The 22,277-nt window shown below is 30.9% G+C and overlaps 1 protein-coding gene across 1 annotated transcript in view; it reads left to right on the top strand.

Annotated features, from left to right (window-relative positions):
* The first annotated feature begins 643 nt into the window (after positions 1-643).
* LOC137928710 (putative uncharacterized protein DDB_G0282129) overlaps positions 644-22,277 on the top strand; it is a 62,114-nt gene continuing 40,480 nt past the window's right edge. Inside the window, exon 1 of the mRNA XM_068771656.1 lies at positions 644-697. The gene's annotated coding sequence lies outside the window, so the exon portion shown is untranslated. The remainder of the gene's footprint in view (positions 698-22,277) is intronic.

Here is a 22,277-nt window from a genome sequence, read left to right as displayed (position 1 = left end):
AAAAAATAAATAACCCCTACACGCAAATTGGGCTGAATAAACATCCCATGTATTTATACCAGTACAAGACCCTCTAATACTCTCGCCGTCTCGCGAATAACAAAATTATTTAATACAGCGTTGACAATATGAAACGCACATAATATTTTTCTTGATAAAATCCATGAAATTATTTATCATCATTACAGCCGTATGGCATCTACATCTGAATATAGACATTCCTCACAGACTTTCTATAGGTTCGATAAGATGCGAATTGCAAACAGCGTATTCCAACTACTTTAACAAATTTATTTGTCCACCTTGTGAGTGAACGTCTTACCCTGAGCTTGCCGGTCCATCCACGGAAAAACCTTAAGGGCCCAACAGATATCTTTTCGGCAGGCTATGTTATCTGCCACTTCAACTTGGCAATCTGCTGAGCTACATCGGACCTTTGTTCGGCTATGGATCTCCCCACTGCTCAATATGATTAGTTTTCATAAATTAATCCAGAGCATAGAAGTCTCCATGACTCGTAGATAAACAGTGAACTAGCCAATGAGAGCCGAAAAAACAACGAAGGAATTGAATTATTCTACAAAAAGGGCTGATGTTAAAATGTAAAATATTAGTAATTTATTAAAGTATAATCTTCTTTTCAGAGTATCAACGTTCACAAAGCGGTCTACTGGAGGGCCGGAGCACTTTAGGAAACGTAAGTTAATTTTATTTTACGTCAAAAGCGTGATTCCTGCGATGCGGCTATTAACCTAAGTAGTTAAAAATAAAAATAAAAAATTATATGTGGTTAAAGTACTTTTAATAAACACAGAGAATGGCATTAAATTCTCTATAAATTTTTCCAGGTTCTATTGAAGAGAACACTTGCTAACGTAATCCTTTGAGAATTAACTGTAGTATTAACACAAAATTTTAAAATTTTTTATTTAAATGTCGTTTTATACATTTTCTAAAATTGTTGCCGCCAAAGCAGTGGTATAAAAAAATATTAAATAAATAAATATCTTGAAAATTCTTATTAAAATATAATTGGCTAAATTAAAACGTTTTATTAAAATGTAAAGGAATATTTATTATTTATAAATAGCGGATATTTGACATGTATGGTATAACAAAAAATAACATTTAAATTCAAATCTCATATTAAACAGAGGCAAATAACGCTTAATATTTATCTGGATAAAATACAACAATATAAAAAAAATCTGAATGCTGTAAATATAAATTAAATTTTCATACCTCGTAAAAAGGATTAGAAATGTACACATTTAATAAATATTTTTTTCTAATAAGGACGATCATATTGTAACTACACAAAAATCTTCATATTAAGATGCCATATTATTATCATTTTTTTTTCAATGTATTACAAACTACGAAATGTCTCAAAATCGAATTAAACTTATTTGAGCACGCATGCTCCAATATTGTTGACAAAAAAAATCTATAGGGAAAAATATAGGTGTACGTACATTTTTCTATTATTAATTACAAATATAATAGAAATATAACAAAGTGTACAAGAACTTCTCGTAAAATTATCAAACAATACACAAAGTTACCTTGTAATTTGAAACATCTCCGTTTTGTTAGGTAAAAGGAAACATTCCTTTTAAAACGTGTACTGAATCCTTAATATTTTTGTGCGTACGCATTCAAACAATAGGATTTTTCAATCGTTATATTTTTTGAAACGAAATACAACATTGAAAATGACGTGACTTTATTTACGAAAGCGTATACTTTTATGTTTACCCAACGAACGGATTACGTTATGTTAAGCTGGTTTATTTCTTTTTAGATTAAACAATGAAAATGAAATATTACACTTTTTTCTTTTAAAATCTGTGTGACAAAATTCAATTTCATTGTTTTTTAGAATAGGAAAATAAAAGCTTTTAATTCTATTTTGACAGATATGGTATTAATTATCATTTTCTTCATTTTTTTTTAAATATTTTATGGTAATCTTTATCATTACATTTAAAAATAAATCAAAAATGAAGTGTCTCATCTATAAAACCTACTGGCGAAGTTTAAATTATCTTTATTATTCGACGGATTATTATGCAAATATTAATAATTACTGTTCTTGTTTAAGCATAGCGTACCTATAAATTCCACTGCTATTTAAATGATTAGAGTAAAAAAGATATTCCGTGAAAACAAAGAATCCTTTAACGCAAAAAATGACTTTATGAAATAAAAGGCATAGACTTTAAGAAACGTAAATATTAGTTTATTAATATATATTTGTTAATATAATATAAATATTGCGACAAAATTTTAAAAAGGTTTGACTCTTCAAATTTGTAACTCGTTTAAAAATTATTTTAAAACTCATGTTATGAGTCATGAAAGGTTACCTGATCATTAAGTTTACGTAAATTTCACAGCAGAAAAGGAATTTATAAAAAAAGGATTTAACAGTGTCAACCACACATAATGAATATCAAACAAACACGCTTTAAAAATTGCAAACATTGTACTGAGGTAATTATTTTAAACGTATTAAAAGACGTGGCATTAAAAATATAGACGACACCTTTAAAAAGTAGCTTAATTCCGAAATCAAACAAAGGCCCAATGGAAAATCCCGTTAATGTAATTAAGCAGCGCAAAGTTGAATGGTCTCCTGTCAATATTATCCGGGCGAGGCACGGAGGGGCGCGAGGATAAATGGATTAGGGTAAACAGCATAAAGAGCCTTTTGTACCCGAAATTAAATGTCACCCGTCGTCATTATTCAGCCTCCGTTTGACACGCACACGATCGCTGCCGCCTGCCGAACCGCGTTGATACTAAACACATACATGATACGTAATGAACGATTTAAATGAGTGTCTAACACGTTACTCGGGAATGGAACCAATGAAATCAAAATTTAAATTATCTCTTTTTGATCGTTAGTTATTTAACATTATCAGTACTAAGCTACCACGGGATCGAATGGCTGATCTACTGAGAAGGGCCGGCGACAAAATCAATAGTAGCTGATTTTAATTGAAATTTAACAATATTTGATGCATACATTATGTCAACTTTACAAATTTATCAACTATCTCAAGTCCATACATTTTAATTAACACAAAACACTTGAACTCTGTAAGAAGATTTATTTAATTATATAGTTTCACTTCTAGACTTATAGTTAATAAAAGGATTATAATAATAATTTTAAAATCAAAAATCTATTTAAAACTCTAATGTAATGCTCTTTTTCTCTTCAAATATTGGTGTGATGTCTTTCTATTGCCAGTAAAGAAAAAAAAGTCACTTTATTAATTCTTTTTGTACTTTTAAATTTTCCGAATTACATGTACATTATCTGACTTACAGTTATAGTTCCTTGTGATATAACCTATTTTCAAGTAATATTATTTTTAAATAAACATTTAATTTTTGTCTCGTATTCCTACAAGACTCGTTTGCAAGGAAAATACTATTAATACTGATACTAATTATTGTTAGAATTTAGGAGTAAAAAATTAAATTTAATGGGTATAATTACTCTTAATTTGCAAATATCTTTAAGAGTTACTATTTGCTATTACTTTATTACAACAGGGCTATAAACAGCTGTAATAATAATGGTAGTCTTGTTAAAGTTCAGATACAAAATTTCAATAATTTCGGCACTATTATTATAAAAACGGACAAATTTATTTACTTTCAAGAATATGATATGAAGAGAAAATATTTAATATAAGAAACACAAAAAGAGTTTAGTTAAAGATTTTAAATTTTAAGGCAACGGTCATTATGCATTTTCCAAAAGAAAATTTTTTTGTAAACATTTTGAACAGTTAAAAACTCAATCAATCACGTTCGTTCGTTGCACTGATATGAGTTATTTTGTAGGCCGTAAAGCTATAATAATATAGGCTACAATTAAAAACTGCAACATTAATTTGATGCCTCCAGTTTTCATTATGACTAGACTCATTATCAATACAAATTTACTGTTATATTAAATATCAGTTTAACAAATGATAGTACAGTGAAAACTTTAGTCATATTTCATACTTTTCATTTAAAATCACAAAATCAGCAAGGTGAATGTCATTGTTAATAAAAACGAAAACAGACGATTCATAATAAATCCATTACTTTTGTAATGTATAACATGCAATACATATTTATTGCAAAGAGAAAATCATGTTATATAAAAATACTCATAACGTAAGTGTGAATATATTACATTCGTTACATACAACTATTCCTTACTACACGACAGGAATTAATTATATTTAGTGAAGTTTCACTTTCCGTTCGAAGAACCATTAATATTCGCGCTGACAATCCTTGACACAAAACCTTCCAGTAGAATGAATCAAGACACAACTATGGTAATAAAGTATACCTACGTTTCACTTTGTAAAATATACCTTTTGCTTGTTATTACAGTTTTTCGAGTCAGGAAACATCGACATCTAATTTCCGTTTCGATCCTACGGTGGTATATGAAAGGAATGATATGTTAATCACTGTTATTTTAAACATAGATATAATATAACATCACTATCATTCCAGCTTTAGAACGTCCACTGCTTAAAATAAGGCTTACTCAAAGATAATAGCCGTTGGAAGCGGCCTTTGTCCAGAGACCATCTTTCCATGGTCTCCACTTCAGAACCTTAAGGGCTCTGCGATTATCTGCTTTGGATGTCAATCGGCTAGGTTATAACGATTACTTGTCCTTGTGTCCTCTCATGGGATATGAACTAAAAATATTAAACACAATCACATCGGTTCATATTCATATATACATATATATATGTGTGTGTGTGTATACATATATAAATATTAACATACACACACATATATATATATACTCGATACACATGTACTATATATTTATATTGGTATATAGTTACTTGTTGGTAATAGTTAAAACGGAATGTATTTATACCAGTTTGATATTTCCGACGAAAGACATTTCCGACGCGCCAAATTAAATGCCGAGTGCTATATTCACATTTATCTTCTCCTGTTAATATTCGTTTACATCCTGTACATAGCCTGTAAAAATAAAACGGCAATGATTTCAAGTTCTCAGTTTAAATTTTAGACATAGGGATGGGTTAAAAATAAAATTTGAATTTTGGGCAAGATTTTACAGTACATTATAGATTTTGAGAGAACGAGTCGACCTCTTATATGATCAAACACAAACTGTCAAAAAGAAATGAATTACGCTTGTTATTACAATTTAGGCAGATAAAATAAAAAAAATTACAGAACAAACACGTAAAATATCGACACTAGAATACATAAACAAATATAGAACGAGTTGGTTAAAAAGGGATTTTATAACCATTAATTAATATATTTATTTAGTATTTATTGACCAACAAAGAGACAAAAGATGAACTACAAAGAGCAGTCTTGTCACAAAGGTTCGTTACTTCAAGACAAGCATAGAATGAACTTGGCTAATAAAGAGAAATGGAGATAAAGGACATAAAATATCAACTCATTTAATATGTAAAAAGATTACCAACTATCTTTTATACATGTTTATTACCCAATATATCTTTGTCATTTAAAGACATTTCTAGTTCTAGAAAACTCTAGAGTAAGAATTTTTTAGTCGGTTCAGTGTAATTTAAAAATGAGTAAACCTATTTTCTGTCTGAATACGTGATACTGCAGTTAATAACTATTCCAACGCCACAGCGGGTTGTCTAAAATCTAGTCCAACGACGTAATTGTACAGAAGCTTCATTAATTTAACACTTGAAACACTCCATTGTTTTCATTAAGAAACATCTGCTTTTGAAATTACTTAAATTCTCTCACAGCGCATTTTATTTCCCTAGTACAAACTTTAATTTCAAAGTTTTCATCATTCTACATCAACTAAATGCGAGTTAATCCTAGTTTACAAGATTGAAAATTGCTTTTAAAAGTTAACGTGCTTTAAAGAAGAACTTAATCAAACATCCTCGTTGAAGTGCCGAAGGTTTGTTCTTAAGATTTAGTACGATATTAGTTTCCTGCAAAAAACTTCATTGCTTTTTATACAAACGTTATTCAATTCACAGTCCACTAACCGAAGAAATAATAATTTTTTCAAAAAATTTTAAATTTTCTGTTTCATTTTATAATCAAGTTCATGGATGTGAATAAATTCTTATTTCATATAATCACGTATATGTTTTTATAACACACTGTCCGATATTTTAGTATTTAATAAAGAATTATGACGAAACTTATGTACTTTACAAATTTGACAAGTAAACAATAAATTTTCGGTTTCGAAATGTATTAATTAAGGCATAACACATTGATAATGTATAATAAAATAAATATGTACTCATTATGATTTTAGCGGTATGACATCCACTGCTCGATGCAGCCCACTCTCATAGATTTCACAGGATGGAAGCGGCCTGCATACAGCATTTCCCGATGACCTTATTAACGAAGTCATTTCATCTACTCAACTAGTGAGTGGATGTCCTACACTACGTTTGTCGGTTCATTGTTTCTACTCCAGAACCTTAAAAATCTAGCGGCCATCAATTCTGCGCTGTATGTGGTCTGCGCACTGATACTTCAACTTGCCAATCCGCTCAGCTATATTGGCTACATTCGCTCATTCACGGACCTCCTTTTTCGATGTCAAATGCCTTTTACACCAGCTAAAATATCGAAAGCAAAAACCGAAGTCCTCTCTTATAGGCCCTTGTACCTTGTCACTTCATGCAGCTTCCGCCTAAGTGTAAGAAACTTCAGAACCCGGCCATTCAAAACAATACTGTAAATCCGTGACAAAAATAATTAATTATGGTCTAGCTGAAAATGTAGGCACTTAAAACACTACTTGAGTCAGACAATTATCTAAAGCCCTCCGACCCCTCAGGCTCGAATTAACTTATCGTAAATACACCACTCGAGCTATGAAGTTTTGCAATCATCTATTGTTTATTGTTCAGAACTGCGTACGGGTGCGCTCGGCATTTGCCAGAACAAGCGAGGACGGTTGTGAAAACAGACAACATGACAACAGTGATGTATACATGACGAATAACAAAGTATCCTTGGCTTACTAAGTACTGTGACTAAGGATGTTGGGACCCGATTTACTGCGGTGCGACATTGTTCTTTAAATATATTCAAAGTTGCTAATATCAATATTTGACATCGGATATTTTGCACATTTAAACACTAACTGCAGTGTTGTTTTTTTAATAGAATAACGATAGATCTTTTTAGTTCATCTAGTCAATTATTTCTTCCTTTTAGATCTTTTCGAAATCTATGGACTCCCCATAGAGTTCCATTGGACGTTTATTATTGGACATAGGTTTCCAGTGACGGGCGTCCTTCGGCTAAAATGATGATAATGACAGAAGCGTTAATAGAAGCAAATCAGTTCCAACAAAAAATCAAAAGCATATTTAATTCGATACATTATCGGTTTTTCAATTTTCTTTTACATCCCAAATTTAACTATATACATATTATACATAGTTTATTCATATTAATGTCCGCTTTTATACATTATAAGAATGCTAAAAGTGCCCAATATAATAGAAACAACTGAGGTCCCCTATATAACGTCATTACACTTTCAACTTAAAGCTACGATAATACAAAAATAAAGCATGATGTTCTCTATTTATAGTAATTTATGCTATAATATTTTTAATTTATATAGATTGATTACAATTGAAAAATACCTTAATTGTTTACAACTGATGGTCTTACAAAACAATAATTTCTATGGAGACTCATATAACATTTAGATCGGCTGATAAATTCTATTAGGCCTGCGTGTACGAGTGTAGATGTTCGAAGGACATTTTATTATCACAATTATCCTCGTCGAAACGTACACATGATGTCATTTTCATTTTAAAATAATTGTACAAATATGCACTCTTGGCATTGACGAATAACAATAAACAAATCAACATGAATAATGCACTAAAATAGATATGACGAAGTTTTGTTTCGTTTCTGAAAACTAGGTATATTGTTAAAGTACTGTTGAACGTGATGCCCAAACCAAAATATATAAAAACTTATTGCATTTAAAATAAATCAAAATATTTAATACAAGCACATAAGTTCTTTACATAATGGCTAAAAATGTAATTAAAAAATTAAAATTAAATGTTGATTAAATACTTATTTATAATTTATACTTTTAAAATCTTCTTTGCCATACTGCATTTAAATATTATGACCTATGAAAAAAAATATGCACACGTATATAAAAATTCATAAAAAATCAATCGATCAAGTAGATCGAAATATTAAATTTAAAAAAATCGTTTGATAAATAAAATTCATTGAAATGAAATATCAAAATCGATGTTTAAATAATAAATTTTATATTGGACACGAGGTTTTTCCATAACCCGCCTCAAACACGCTTCGAATTCTTAAAAAAGTATTTGTTGTCTGCTTAAAATTCTACACGGTTAGGTGTTGTGATTACATAACAGACCTATGTACTGATACTTTGGGTATTAAAGCAAAAACGTATAAAGGTTTAAATTTAAAAAAAAAGGTTACTATCAGATGGTAAAAAATTTCCACCTATATCCTGTATCATCACGATATCTCTAAAACCATAAAGCTTAGTGGCGCGAAATTTTATAAAAATATCTTTTTTGCTAAGTAAGGGTTAGCTAAGAATGAATTTTATGAAATTAGAACCTCGAGGGGGTTGAGTGGGATTACAAAAACTCATTTTTTTTACTATGACTCTTATAGGCATAACACTGGTTCAGAATATTTTTAGGCTTGTTAAAATTACCTAAAAGACTTTTTATAAAATCCACAAAACTGGCCATATTCGCGGGCGGGGACACCAAGTGTATTACAATTGCTTTCCTCCGCTTCCTTAAAAGAAAACACAACAATTTTTTCTTGGCATTTAAAGTTTCACTGCGAAAAATTGTATATACTTGAATTCATACATTATAATGGGTTCAACAAATATCTAACGCCTTGATCAAAATATTTACATACTAATCATGATTACGAACATCCTGATAAGCAAACGAATATTTACTTAAAACCGCTTTACCTGCAGGAAATTAGGAAGATAAACACATTTAATTGTAGCACTAATCGCGATGCGAATCTCCTTGAGGCGATGTAACACGAGAGAGAATTCGCCTTGAGAAAGGTGATTTAATTTGCAGTACAGGGCATTTACCCAATAGATGTTGCAAGTGACGTTCAGAACCGCCATTCAAGCGGATCTTAAAATTTGTTCCTCGTACATTGCACGTTCATTATGCTTAATCAGAACGAAGGTAGGTGTGAAGCTGCGCAGTAAAAGGAACAATACGACAGCTCGTTGGTTTTGCAATGAACGAGAAGAGTACGTTATCGCTAGAAGTGCACTCGATCAGGCCCCGATGTCTTGGTGTGGCGGCCGTGGGAGCTTCCCACGTGCCGGCATCCAGTAATAATTACTCGTTAACTAACACATTGCGCCTTGCAATCGTAGAGATTTACTCACAGGTTCGCAATAACTTAATCGATGTTCGACATTCTTACGTTCCTACATTTTTTTTAAATACAGAGTGAATGGTTATAAGTTTAGCTTATACGGGTGTTTGTGTAGCTTATTTGATGGTTTTTGATTTATGGTTGACCCCATCCAGAAATCAAGGGTTCCAGAAATAATAACTAACGTAATGATTTAACATTAAGAACAAGCATATAAAAATCAGATAACTACTTATTCTAATTAATTAATCTTTATTGTCTGTCCTTGCAAACTTTGTGCTGCCCGAAATAATTGCCCTGCCGCATTCCAATAAAAAATGGAAATAATGTAATATATTTTAGAGTTATGATTTTGTACATGATTTTTGTAAATATATATAAAGGCTATAATAGATAAAGCTTTTACTCCTACAACCCATCAATCGGTATTTGATTTTAAAATATGATTACAGAATATTTCGTGTAAACGCAAATTCATGCTATATTATGCGTTTCAATTTAGACATTTACATAAAAAAACATTTTGTGCTTACCCGACTTAAAAATTTTGCAAGTTGTCTGCAATTTAAAAACAAAATATATAACATGCAACCGGAAGATCGTTAAAGGTTAGAATAAATTAAGTTTGAAGACCTTCATAGATAGCATTATAATAGCATATATGTTGTAACACCAAATGTCTTCTTTAAAAATTCTATTTATAGCAAATATATGTATAAATTTGTACACACTTGTGCTCCGAAATGTGAGGATGAAATGTACAAATGATAAAAATACAATAATATTGCGATAACTTTGTAAATATTAACAATAATCAAAAATCCTAAGTATTTCTATAAAACAACAATAGAGAGAACTTTCAGCTTCGTTTGATGACTAATTATTTACGCCTTGTTACTCGATTTTTATGTTATATAGCTTAGAATAGTAAATAAATATTTACATTTCACACTGCTCACCGGTCCCTTGCAGTATGTATTTGGTAAACATACATTATGGTAATAATATCTAAACACAAATACACTTATGTTAATTAACGTAACAGTGTGATATCAGTTTCAGTATAACATATACATTAGGTTTCATTGTTAATGCTTACACTCGTTCGTTCATTGTAATCGCATTCGGAGCTCAGAGGCGTACATTAAGGATGCTTTTAAACAAATCCTAATGAATATGCATATCCTATACTGCGACAGAGCCTGTTTCAATGTAATTAACCTGCGATATTGAATGACGACTGTATCCATTACTTATGTTGACGTCGCAGTGCGAACAGTGTTATTAATGGCGCATATGAGTTCGTAATATTGTATTTCCAAGTATTTATTTCGGAACATTAAATGGTGTACGACTGCACTTAAATTTGTTAAATTACCACAAATAGTAGTATAATCTATCTCACATTTTTTATATTGTCCTCTGCAATGGGTGGTATAACATTCAATTCAATCAGAAACATTCAATCAGATTTGTTATGTGGACGTGGGTTTTAATAGAACAGAAGACAAATGCCTTGCTGTTTAACCAAAGCACATAGTTTCCCTTCAATCTTTTAACCATGCTGTTGTTTATTGCGCGTGATATCTGTAGCCACTGTTGTTATGTATAGATACTAATCTATTTCGATGTTTTTTTATGTACATAATATATAGTCTTAATAAATAGTCATAATTTATCATAAAACAAATAGTTTATGAATATACTGATACCGTTTTATTCTTTATATCAATAAGTATATAAGAATGAATCGTGAAACGCGTTAGCGTCTTCTGACGACCTTAACAAAGTCCTCTGTCCACCTTGCAGGTGAACTTTCAAAGCTGCGCTTGCCGGTTCGTGGTTTCCACTACGGAACGTTAAGAGCCTAGCGAATACTTAAAAAATTTAACTACTACACGATTAGGAAAAATAATCAATTTTCTAACAAAAGTAAATAGCAATTGTAAATTACAAAACAACTCGTGCCACATTATAACAAGTTGACACATGTCACGAATATCATCTGGGAAACTCGTGGATGGGATTATTAGATAGTGCGCAATCCAATTTCATCTTGACGATATCTGTTTCGCGGTACAATGCAATTTGCCATTCGTAATTTCAACACACGCTGTATTTCCTCACCGATCCATTTTCATATTCGCACATCCGCTGGATGTCGTTTGTCAATCAAATGGATACGATCAACATCATGTACAGGACGATTGGTTATAGGCTTAAAAACTTTAAACGAATATGTACCTCTTTTCAGTTTTGTTACACCTTTTCAAACTTAACACCTCCTCTAGTTTTTTTAATCACCTGTATAAAGTGATCATTCTGATATATATATTTATATATCAGAATGGCATCTGTCTTTGCAAATTTTGTTTTGCATTATTTATATATATTTATTATTAAAAAGCTACAAGCCAATATCTTCTAGTAATACAAAATTTGCAAGGATAAATAACAAACAATGTTTAATTTAAATATATATATTTATCCATATTTTATTGACACGTTTTTATTTTATTATAATTATCATAACGTTATTTATTATTTCTGAAACCATTGATTTTTGGATAGGGTGCACCTTACATTTATTGACAACAAATAAGATATTCTTTTACCCCTTTAAAGCTCTTACACCTACAATCTATCACCCTGTATAATATAAAAGTATAGTACGTTAGTATTTTAGTGTATACATGATCACAGAATAACCCTCTATGTTTGCGAAACACCTATTATACACCTAAAGCACGTACACTTGAAGATAATTATGCACGATAAGTAGTACCTTTCAACATTTTGTTCGTATAGTAAATCAGTCTTGTCACTATTTCGAGGTTCATAGAGACATCACTTACAGAATACTACGAAATAACGTCTTTTTTAAAGTTTTCGTATTTACTAATAATGCTTAAGAATTGGAATTGGAATTTAAGGTGCACAAACGACTAAGAAGTATAAAATTAATCTTAATCATTATCCGCAAAAGTATTTTATTTTTTATTATAATAAAAACAGACGATAGCAAATATTTCTAATGTACATTCTCTACGTTCGATTTATCTAGAATCACAGAAATCTGATCGGTCGACCAAGCAAAGGTTTGAATTTTAATTGTAGGCACTCATTTAAATGGCATTGAAATAAACTAACGAAGAATTTCCATAAACTAATCACGAATGTGACCTATGGTTTGTTATTTAAAGGCTTAATATCAAATGAAATACGTGGCTTTAATCTAAAACTGTTTGTACCGCACCTCTGTTTCTGTCCTAAAACGCTTAAAATTGAAATACAAGAAAATACGTTTAAAATATATTAACTAGTTGTCTACCGACCGCTTTGAGTGATCCACCCTTTTGTGGGTGTTATTTTATATTCCATAATCAATTCTCAGTCAATTTTAATATGCAAAAAAAAATATTCTGGCCAATTTTAACACGCATACAATTTAAAGTTTAAAAATTTGCCTTTTCAATGAACAGCTGCTTAACAAGGAGTTGAAAATTCGTAAAATCTATTATCCAATATCTTATTTTATCTCTACTTGGCGTAAGATATATTGTTTGAAAAATGTCAAGCTTCATGATCACAGAGATATCGTGATGAGTCAGTATATACATGAAAATCTATTACGTCATATATTTTTATGAAAGATTTTAGAACTAAATTGTCTTTGAACTTACTAGTCGATGAAAATAGTGAACTAATGCATATTCCTCACGGTCGACGGTTTCGAAGTATCAAATTTATTTTTATGTATATTTTTATTGTTTGCGGTGAGGATTGTCGCCTCCTTAGGGGCTGTTTGTATGCGGACTGAGAAGAATTACGTGCGCGTCGGAGAGGATCCACTTTAGAAGTAGCGATAAAACAATTTGTTTTGAATATATGCCGTATAATGCATATGGAATCTGTATGCGTACATAACTACACTGTTTGGTTCAATGTAACAATTTCAGTGTATTGCTCTCAGGTATATCGAAGATTTCTTGATATCTCAACTACTTTTAGACATATATACGAAGTAATTAGCAACATTTATAGGATTATTTATAAATGTTAGCAATTATTCCGCAGTTACTGCTGCTGTTACTCCGTTAGTTTTTTTAAAAAATTATATCAAATATATCATAATTGTAAAATATATTTTGTATGTAAACCTCTCTCTTTCTCTCTCATTCGAGTTTAGGTCTCCTTTATTATTATTTTCCCTCTTTTGGGCAGAGAAAGTCGACCTTTATCGCATTTATGACTTACCCCGTGGCCTTTTCTGGCTCCATTTCAGCCGGTACTTACACCAGAAATCTAGCATTTTGCAAATGTGTCCAGTCCATTTTCATCTGGGCTTTGCCTCTCTAAGGCCAATGTCTGTAACTTTGATTTCTGTGCCACTTGTTTATCTTTCTGTCCCTGGACACCAGCTTCTTGTCCATTTGTCTTTTATGCATACGTACAACTATACATACATTCAAAATATAAAGTATATAATTTAAACACGTACGTAGTTTTAAAAGAAAAGTAAAATAAAAAAAAAATTAGAATTTTAAGGTTCGTATAAAATAGATTGGCTCCATTCATTGCTTTGAATTCAAATAATTTAGTTCTCGCAACACGAGTAAAGTCACGTTTAGTCGTCTGCATCTAGCGAAAATGTTTCATCTGGCAACACTACAGGTCCTTTTGATAAAGCGAATCCCGGAAACTACTCTGTGAAAGCAATCAAGTCGGTGTTAACGTTCAAAGTAATTTCTTTGACTTCATCTGATTCTATTTATACTGCTTGACGTAGGCAAACATCATAAAAAAGGTAACGTGGGAAACATACGTCGTTAATTGAACTTAAATCAATATTAAAATAGAAGGCGATTTTAATGTAATGTTATACATTTCTTAATATATATTATTTAATTTATCACCCTGAAATAAATTCATTTAATTAAATTTTTGCTATGCGACAATAACTTCTGGCAGAACAGTCCCTGCAACTATAGTAAACATAACTTAATTTTAATATGTACTACTCCGTATGTCGAAAAGGTTTTTCTTATTATATTATCATTACGCTATTTTTCATTATTGAATCCATTATTTTTTTGGATAGGGTGAACTATACATTAATTAATACCAAATGAGCTATACACTCATCCTTTACATTACTTATACACCGCCTACACAATCACCCTGTGTAAATTATACTGGGCAACGGAATGATCGATAAACCACAAAGAATATTATTAAAATACTAATAATGTATTTTTATGATTGTATTAACCTACATATCAAGACTATTTTAATTATAAAAAACACAAAACAATTATAATATCAATATCATTTTATCGTATAACTTCAATTATTACACAGGTAAAATTCATTAGGAAATAATAACAATGATGACGAAATATAAACAAGAATATAAAACATCGGAACAATATACGAAACGGGTAAATATCGAGTAACAAGTTTAATTATAATAAAAGGTACGCAAAACGAGATGGTAATTCGGTTTGTTCGTAAAATCACAAGAGTGCATTAAAATTGAATAAAACTGCGTAATTCGATAATGGATAATTGAATTCCAACAACGCTCGCTCGGCAAATGCACGGCAATGTTCCGTAGGGTACCACAATTTATTTACCCTGTAGTTTGGCCCATACAGAGGTTAGCATATTACACCAATGTGAGGTAAATCGCGTTTCTGCTGAAACAAGTTCCTCAGTCCACTTTATTAAGTTTAAAAAAAACTGTGGTATCGTAAATTTTAAAATTTTAATTTTATTTCGTATGCTGCCTTGACAGATTTTGTGATGTCAAAAGTTACAGGTAAGTCGCAGATCAATAGAAAAAATATAATAAATATACGAAAAGTATTTCAAATACGGAAAGCTACTTATTAATTAATTCTATAACGTGATAATAGACAACGATTACTTTCAAAAATATCCTTTTCATTCTGTACTCTGCAAAACTTTACAATTGTTTTCGTGTTTTATTTTTAATTATAGTGTAAGTTTTTAAGTATATTATTATTTGTTTTAATTTCTTTTTTAATATATGTGTATATATATATATATATATATATATATATATATATATATATATATATATATATATATATATATATATATATATATATATATATATATATTTACAAATACAACGACGAGAATACCAATATTACAAAGTTATAAAATCTTAAAAAATATTACATATCCGTAAATCATTATTACATGTCAACGATTATATCGATATCCCACGTAGCGAGAAAAAGTTCTTATAGAAATAGTATAAAATATTTCTCCTAGATACAGAACAATACATCTGCGCTCAACCTCTTCAAACGCGAGATGGAAAATCTCTTCTGGAACACAATAATGCTTGCATATTACACTTATGCAGCAAATATTGATATCACTCTTATATTTACTTTTCAATATAAACGCTCAACTAATGTAAACGGAACAGGATAAATATTGATTACGTGGCATTGTATGAACTTGACACAGGTTTCGTAATAGCTTCCAAACCATATTATCTGTTATTTAAGCCCATATAACCATAAATCCATAGCTATTAAATTAATAATCAAAATAAAAGTTTTTGTGTATCTGTTAATAAATTAAGGAACGATGAAAACTCTAACCACTATAAAGGCATATAACCGATATAGTTATTACAATTTTTAGTGTATATTTATCGTGACGAAACAATTTTTAATTTTTGATCGAACTTTTAAATAAGACTTTTAAGAACAATTCTTTGATTTTTAAGATTGATTTATAAATACCTAAAACTTTTTACATCAAAAATCTATGTAATGTCTACACCAATAACAGTAGCAGCGGCAAGTCACATAGTACACAGAATAAATGGCCGTTGGGACCTGAAGTGAAGAGTGGTTGACAAGTACAACGTCTGACGACAATCCTCAATGTAAAGAAGATGCTAGATGCAGGCCACCCCCGACCGGTCTTGTTGTAAATCTATGGGAAAGGCCTATGTGCAGCAGTAGACATCATAGTAAATAATGATAATACTAATGATAACCTCTTATTAATATTTTTCTTTAATTTAAGCTGTGTAATATTTTTTTTTCATTTATATCTGAAAAAAAATAAATGAAAAAAAAAGTAAAGTATTAACAAAAAAGTTATTTAACACGACCAAAAAGGGAAACTGATAACTAAACATAAACAAATTCCATGTAATGTTTAAGTGAAGTAATAAAACCTCTGTGGTGCAAGCGCTTGCATATCTAAGCATTAATTAACAGTTAAGTTCATTTCGTACATCCTGGACACGGTATGCAATGGAGAGTCGTCCTTATAAGTGACTTTTCGCGGTATAAATAGAACTTTCCACATCTGTTTTCGTCTTCCAGAAATAATAGTCCAAGAGCCATAAGCGCTAGTCCTACGTTATTATATAGGATCTAAAAGTTTTTCAGCTCCTAGCAACACTGTTGAAGTTTTACTCATAGTGGCTGTAATATGTACCCAATGCGTACAAAATGATAAATTGCTTTTGTGAAACTATTATGCCGAAATTATTAATATTTTCTTCTGAGTAATATCAAAAACCATGTTAGCCTTAGCTAAGATATTTTAGCTTGACGGACACCTCTAAAATTTAATGAATTATTTTTTATATACATTTAAAAAGCGTTCATCTTCCATGTGTTACTATTGAATAACCATAATAAAATATTTCCTCAATGGTAAGACTGTTTTTATAATTCTAATGTTTAGACATTTAGCACGTCATCATTTTCGCCGTAGGTTATCCACAGCTAAACATATGTCTCCCAGATTAATTTCCTAAACACCGGATGGAATCGGCCTGCCTCCAATGTCTTTTGTGGAATTTACCAAGGTCGTCTGTTGAACTTGTGAGTGGACGCCGCCCATGCCAGTTTGTGATTTCCGCTCCAAAATTCTTAAGACTCAGCAGGCACATGTTCTTTGCGCTACGTGACTTGTCCACTGCCACCTCACCTTCCTAATCCGCTAGGTTAAGTCGGTTTCTTTCGTTCGGTTGGTACATAGTTATCTACCTAAGCCATTATATGTCAAACTATAAAATCGATTATCCATCTTTGGGGCACGAACTGGGAACAATTTTGATTTTATAAGACAAGGAAAGACTACTCACAGGCTCTTAGACTATAGAGTAAATCAGTACCTCCAAAGTTCCGTTGTACAACCTTATTTCATTCACATTATCTTATTTTATTGTGAATTAAGCTAAAATCAATTTATTTAGTAGAAAGTGTGTTTATGGCTAGAAAAGAAAGGATCGTGCAATGTTTACCTCCGCCTCTCTAAATTATCTTCGATTAGCGACGGTACAAGAACTTTGTTATTAACTGTAATATAATGCTTATGACTGTTATTTTAGAATAGATTACTTTCATTCATAAGGTCATTTAAAATGTGTTATATTTTCTTTATAGTTAAAGCTAAGGCAATTTTTTTGATTAGCTGCATTATGCTGTTATTTTTATTCAAAAGTATTAAATAGGTTTACAATCGTAAACTTGTAAAATTTACTGTTTCCTTGTTTGAAATAACTACTCTCTGATCTGTTTAAGTGAGGTCTTTTTGTGCGATTATTTGTGGCGTTTAATATTTTTAGTTAAATCGTTACATAATTTCCGAAGTTATTAATAAAAAAATATTTGGTAGGATCTTGTATATCTGGCTAGCGAGACATATATACAACCGTCTAGAGAAACAACAGTCGTCGCAAAAATTGATCTTTACATGGTCACTGTCGCTAATCAATTCTAACCGAGTTTGTTGTTTATTTAAGTGATGTGTGCAATTTTGAACCAGTCTTATAAAACAACTGTTAATTTTTTATCTGTTTATGACCTATTGTTCAATTGTACTGCGGAATCTACTTTACACACTTTTTATTTTTTTCATTCGTTTCCTTTTAGGCCGACCCTATCAACCGTACAAAAATAGTTTGAGTGTAAATAAAAACAGAAATGTGAGACATTTTTAGACATTCTTATTTTAAAAATAATGTATCTTTGTAGCTTATATTTTTGATATAAGTATTCCATAAAATTCCAAATTTTGTAGGTACCACCAACAGCGTTATGGTTTTGTAGTAAGTTTTTACGACTTGTTTCCTGATTTACGACGCACTAAAATCGAAGCAGTTCTGAATACTTCAAGGTATGGCTTTTCCTTCAAAAGTTAAATACTTAAAAATAAATTCATCCACTCCTTTATTTTATTACAGGCCTTTTTTACCATCAGAAAATAGCCGTTAAACTTTGAAATATATAAATTCTTGTATTAGTTAGTAATTTACAGCATACTTTTTACGTATTTGATAACATAATACTTCGAATAAAACAGTTACCAAAATATTAACTATATATATAATTTTTTAAAAGATAAACATACAACATACTTCAAGTATATCCAAAAATAGTAACTAGGGGGGTATATAAAAGGCCGCTCGAATATACACACAATATGTCAATAACAGCGTCAGGCAAACAGTTGGAAGGATGATGAGCTAGCGATTATCCTGCGGGCGGTTGCGACGCAACGCCAGCGCCACGCGGCGGACAACGGTGCAAACTCAATTACCGCGTCCCATTTTCAAGAGTCGTCTCTAGGGTGTGTGATTATAAGCCCATTGTTTAGACTCGCACTATTATCTTTCTCTTTTTACACTGTACATCCGTTGATAATATAGTTATATAGTTGAATATAATGAAATCGTTAGAACCTGTATCCTATTCTTGTTATTATACATACAAGCTTGTTTTAATATTTTTAAACAGATTAATTACTGATTAAAATTCGAAAAGTATTTTTTTTATTTTTCTTGTTTGATTAAAACATAAATATCAGATGTTCGTAATAAAAGAATAAAAAATACACTTTTTCGACATATTATAGGTACACTTTTATACAGGTGTTTAGTTTTAGGTGTAAAAGTTTTTAAAAATTGAATATTTTGCACATATGGTAGCAAAAAGCTTTAAAGCATTTACACCTAAGTACAATTACCCTGTTATTATACTTTAGGTCATAAAGCCTCCAAATATTGTTATTTTGATAGAATTGATTAGTTAATGTTATAGTAATTTATATTTCCTATTGAATAGCTACAGACCAATATCTTCTAGCTGTACAAAAGTAAACAATAATTAATTTTAATATGTAGTAATCCGAATTTTGTAAAGCTTTTTGTTACTTTTAAAATATGTTATTTACACGTTCATGAAAACTAGTTCTCAAATTTACAAAAAACTTAAAAAAACCTTCCTTTTCTTGTGTTCTCCTAATTGTGCCGGTTTGCGTATATTGCCATTGCGTTATTTTTATTTCCGAAACTATTGATTTTTGGAAAGGATTTACCATACATTAATAGTCAGCTAATAGAATATACATTCATCCTTTTATAGTTTTTACACCTATAATCAGTTACCTTGTAGTTAAATAAAACAAGTCTTACGAAACACTAGTTAAAATTGCCATCATGTGCCGATTTGCCTTATCAAATTCAAAGGTAAAAAGTAAGTGGATGATTCGGTGACGTGACTACGTAAATAAAGGTCCTTTAGTGGCGTGTGTCGAATGAATAACCACGGCCTAGATTTCGATACGCATATGTTTGGAAACACAATCAAAACTCAATCTGGAAACACTTCGAACTCATCCCCGAATCACGCAACAAAACTTTGACAATGCGATAACAGTCGCACAAATTTGTAACTCGCATTACAACTTCGCCTTTGTTAGGGAACGAGGTAACATAAATCCTTTCTCGGGAATAAAAAGTTAAAGGTGAAGAATTAAATACTAATACCCGTTCTTACAAAGCACTTATATTATAATTCTTTTTAAAAAAAAACTGCATTATGTAGACACATTTGTCAGCAAAAGAATTTCACCAAACTGTAAATATATTATCCAATGAGTATCAAACACTAAACATTCTTGTCCATAACTATAAATAAAATCAACAGTGTAATATGAGCATAAAAAACTAACTAATATTCTCATTTGATATTATTTAAATAAAACTCTTTAAGCAATGTTTAAATCTTAATTAGTATACAGATAGCAGTTTTGTATAAACAGAGGGTGATGAGATAGGCGTAAAACTCCATCTCTTACCTATAATGACAGATAAACAAAAAAATTTCTACATTGCGAGAAGACTATACAAGTATTTTTCAGTTCTTCTTATTACGTGTGATTTCCGTGTTTTTACTGTCTAAGTCAAGATATCTATCCTATTACGAAAACGTTGTCTGCAAGAGCTCTATTATCATATCTATTACGGAAATAAATACAGTCGATATTATTCGAATTTTAAAATATCTAATGTCGAAACGAGTAGAAAGTAGTCGAGAAATTTTATTAAAAATTTAATTATTTTTAAAAGTAAATGTTTTGACGTATCTACTGAATCCGAATTATACTACTTATTAGCAATGTTCAAGTAAAACTATGACCTTGTGTTTTAAATTCAAATCCCAAATGCAAGAAATAATTAATCTGTGATCTATTCAAACATATAAGTTAAGGCAAAAAAATATTTGAACATATTAATACACATCGACGAATTAATTAAAATAATTGACTTTAAAAATAATTCCGATAAGTATTCGCAATTTTTTTTTTTTACAATAGCATTTATTGGGCTCTCATTTGATTGGCTGAAATTGTTCTCGGAATTAAAATTTTTATTTATCACACAATGTTATTTAGAGAAGTAGTAGTGATTTAATCTTTACAAAACCCTTTTTACAGTCCTTCGCCATTTCTCTCCCCTCTGCACGAACAGATTTAGGGATGGCTCTGTGTAGGATTTTAAATGTCATGATCTTGAGCCATAATACAAGGACTACCTTTGATAAGAAGCATTTCCATATAGCTTATAATAGGTAGAATGATTACACTACTGCACTGACATTCTCTAATTTAATATACTCCACATGAAACATAAATTAATTGGGTCAGGCGTGATATAACGGACCTGATGTATGACTAAACATGCGAAAAGCAGTCACGAGAGGCTCGGAGCGGCGGCGGTTGACGTGACGTGATGCGATGGAAACGTGCCCGAGAATAATGACCGCCAAATGAACTGCACAGGCCGGGGATCGAAATGCGGGCACGGTGCAATTGAATCGCGGAATTAGCGCAGGCTCAGAGGCAGGGTACGCGCCGCGATTTACATTTACACGCCCCCGCTTGAATTTGTAATTTATATTGCACTGGACTAGATAAACATTCGTACTGTACTCACAGTTGCTCACCAATTTTTTCTGTTTTGCTTGAATATTATAGCCAATACACATGGTGTCCCATAAATCAATAATTTTAACTTATTTACTTTTGATTTTTTCAACAAAAAAAAATTATCTACTTTGTTGCTATAATTCGTGGATTACTTGCGCAGCCGCAACTTAGTTGTCAAAAAACGTTGTAATAGAATATAGCGGTTTCAACTCTCAGTAAGGGCAAACACTTTATATGAATTTTTAATATCGCAGTTAACTAGCGTTGAAAGAAAATAAGATCAGTAATCTGCAATAAACTGTGGTTGGTTATGGCCAAATACTCTCACTCTTAAATCGCGGAGGTCTATATCGTGGCCTTTAAAATACGCACTACGGTTTTATAGACTCCTAGCCGCTTCATACAACAATTTCTAATTTACAGAATGTAATATGTATACATAACAATACTGAATGAAAATTAGGCATATGTTAGTTCGTAAGTATAATGCAATTAATGATAAAATACATTACAGAAAGTGA

The sequence above is a fragment of the Battus philenor genome, unplaced genomic scaffold (assembly GCF_028537555.1).
Source record: "Battus philenor isolate CCGP_79_NKW_IND1 unplaced genomic scaffold, ilBatPhil1.0.hap1 SCAF_4, whole genome shotgun sequence".
NCBI classification, from domain to species: Eukaryota; Metazoa; Arthropoda; class Insecta; order Lepidoptera; family Papilionidae; genus Battus; species Battus philenor.
The sequence above is the reverse complement of the archived record's forward strand: the minus strand, read 5'-3'. Positions and strand labels throughout refer to the sequence as shown.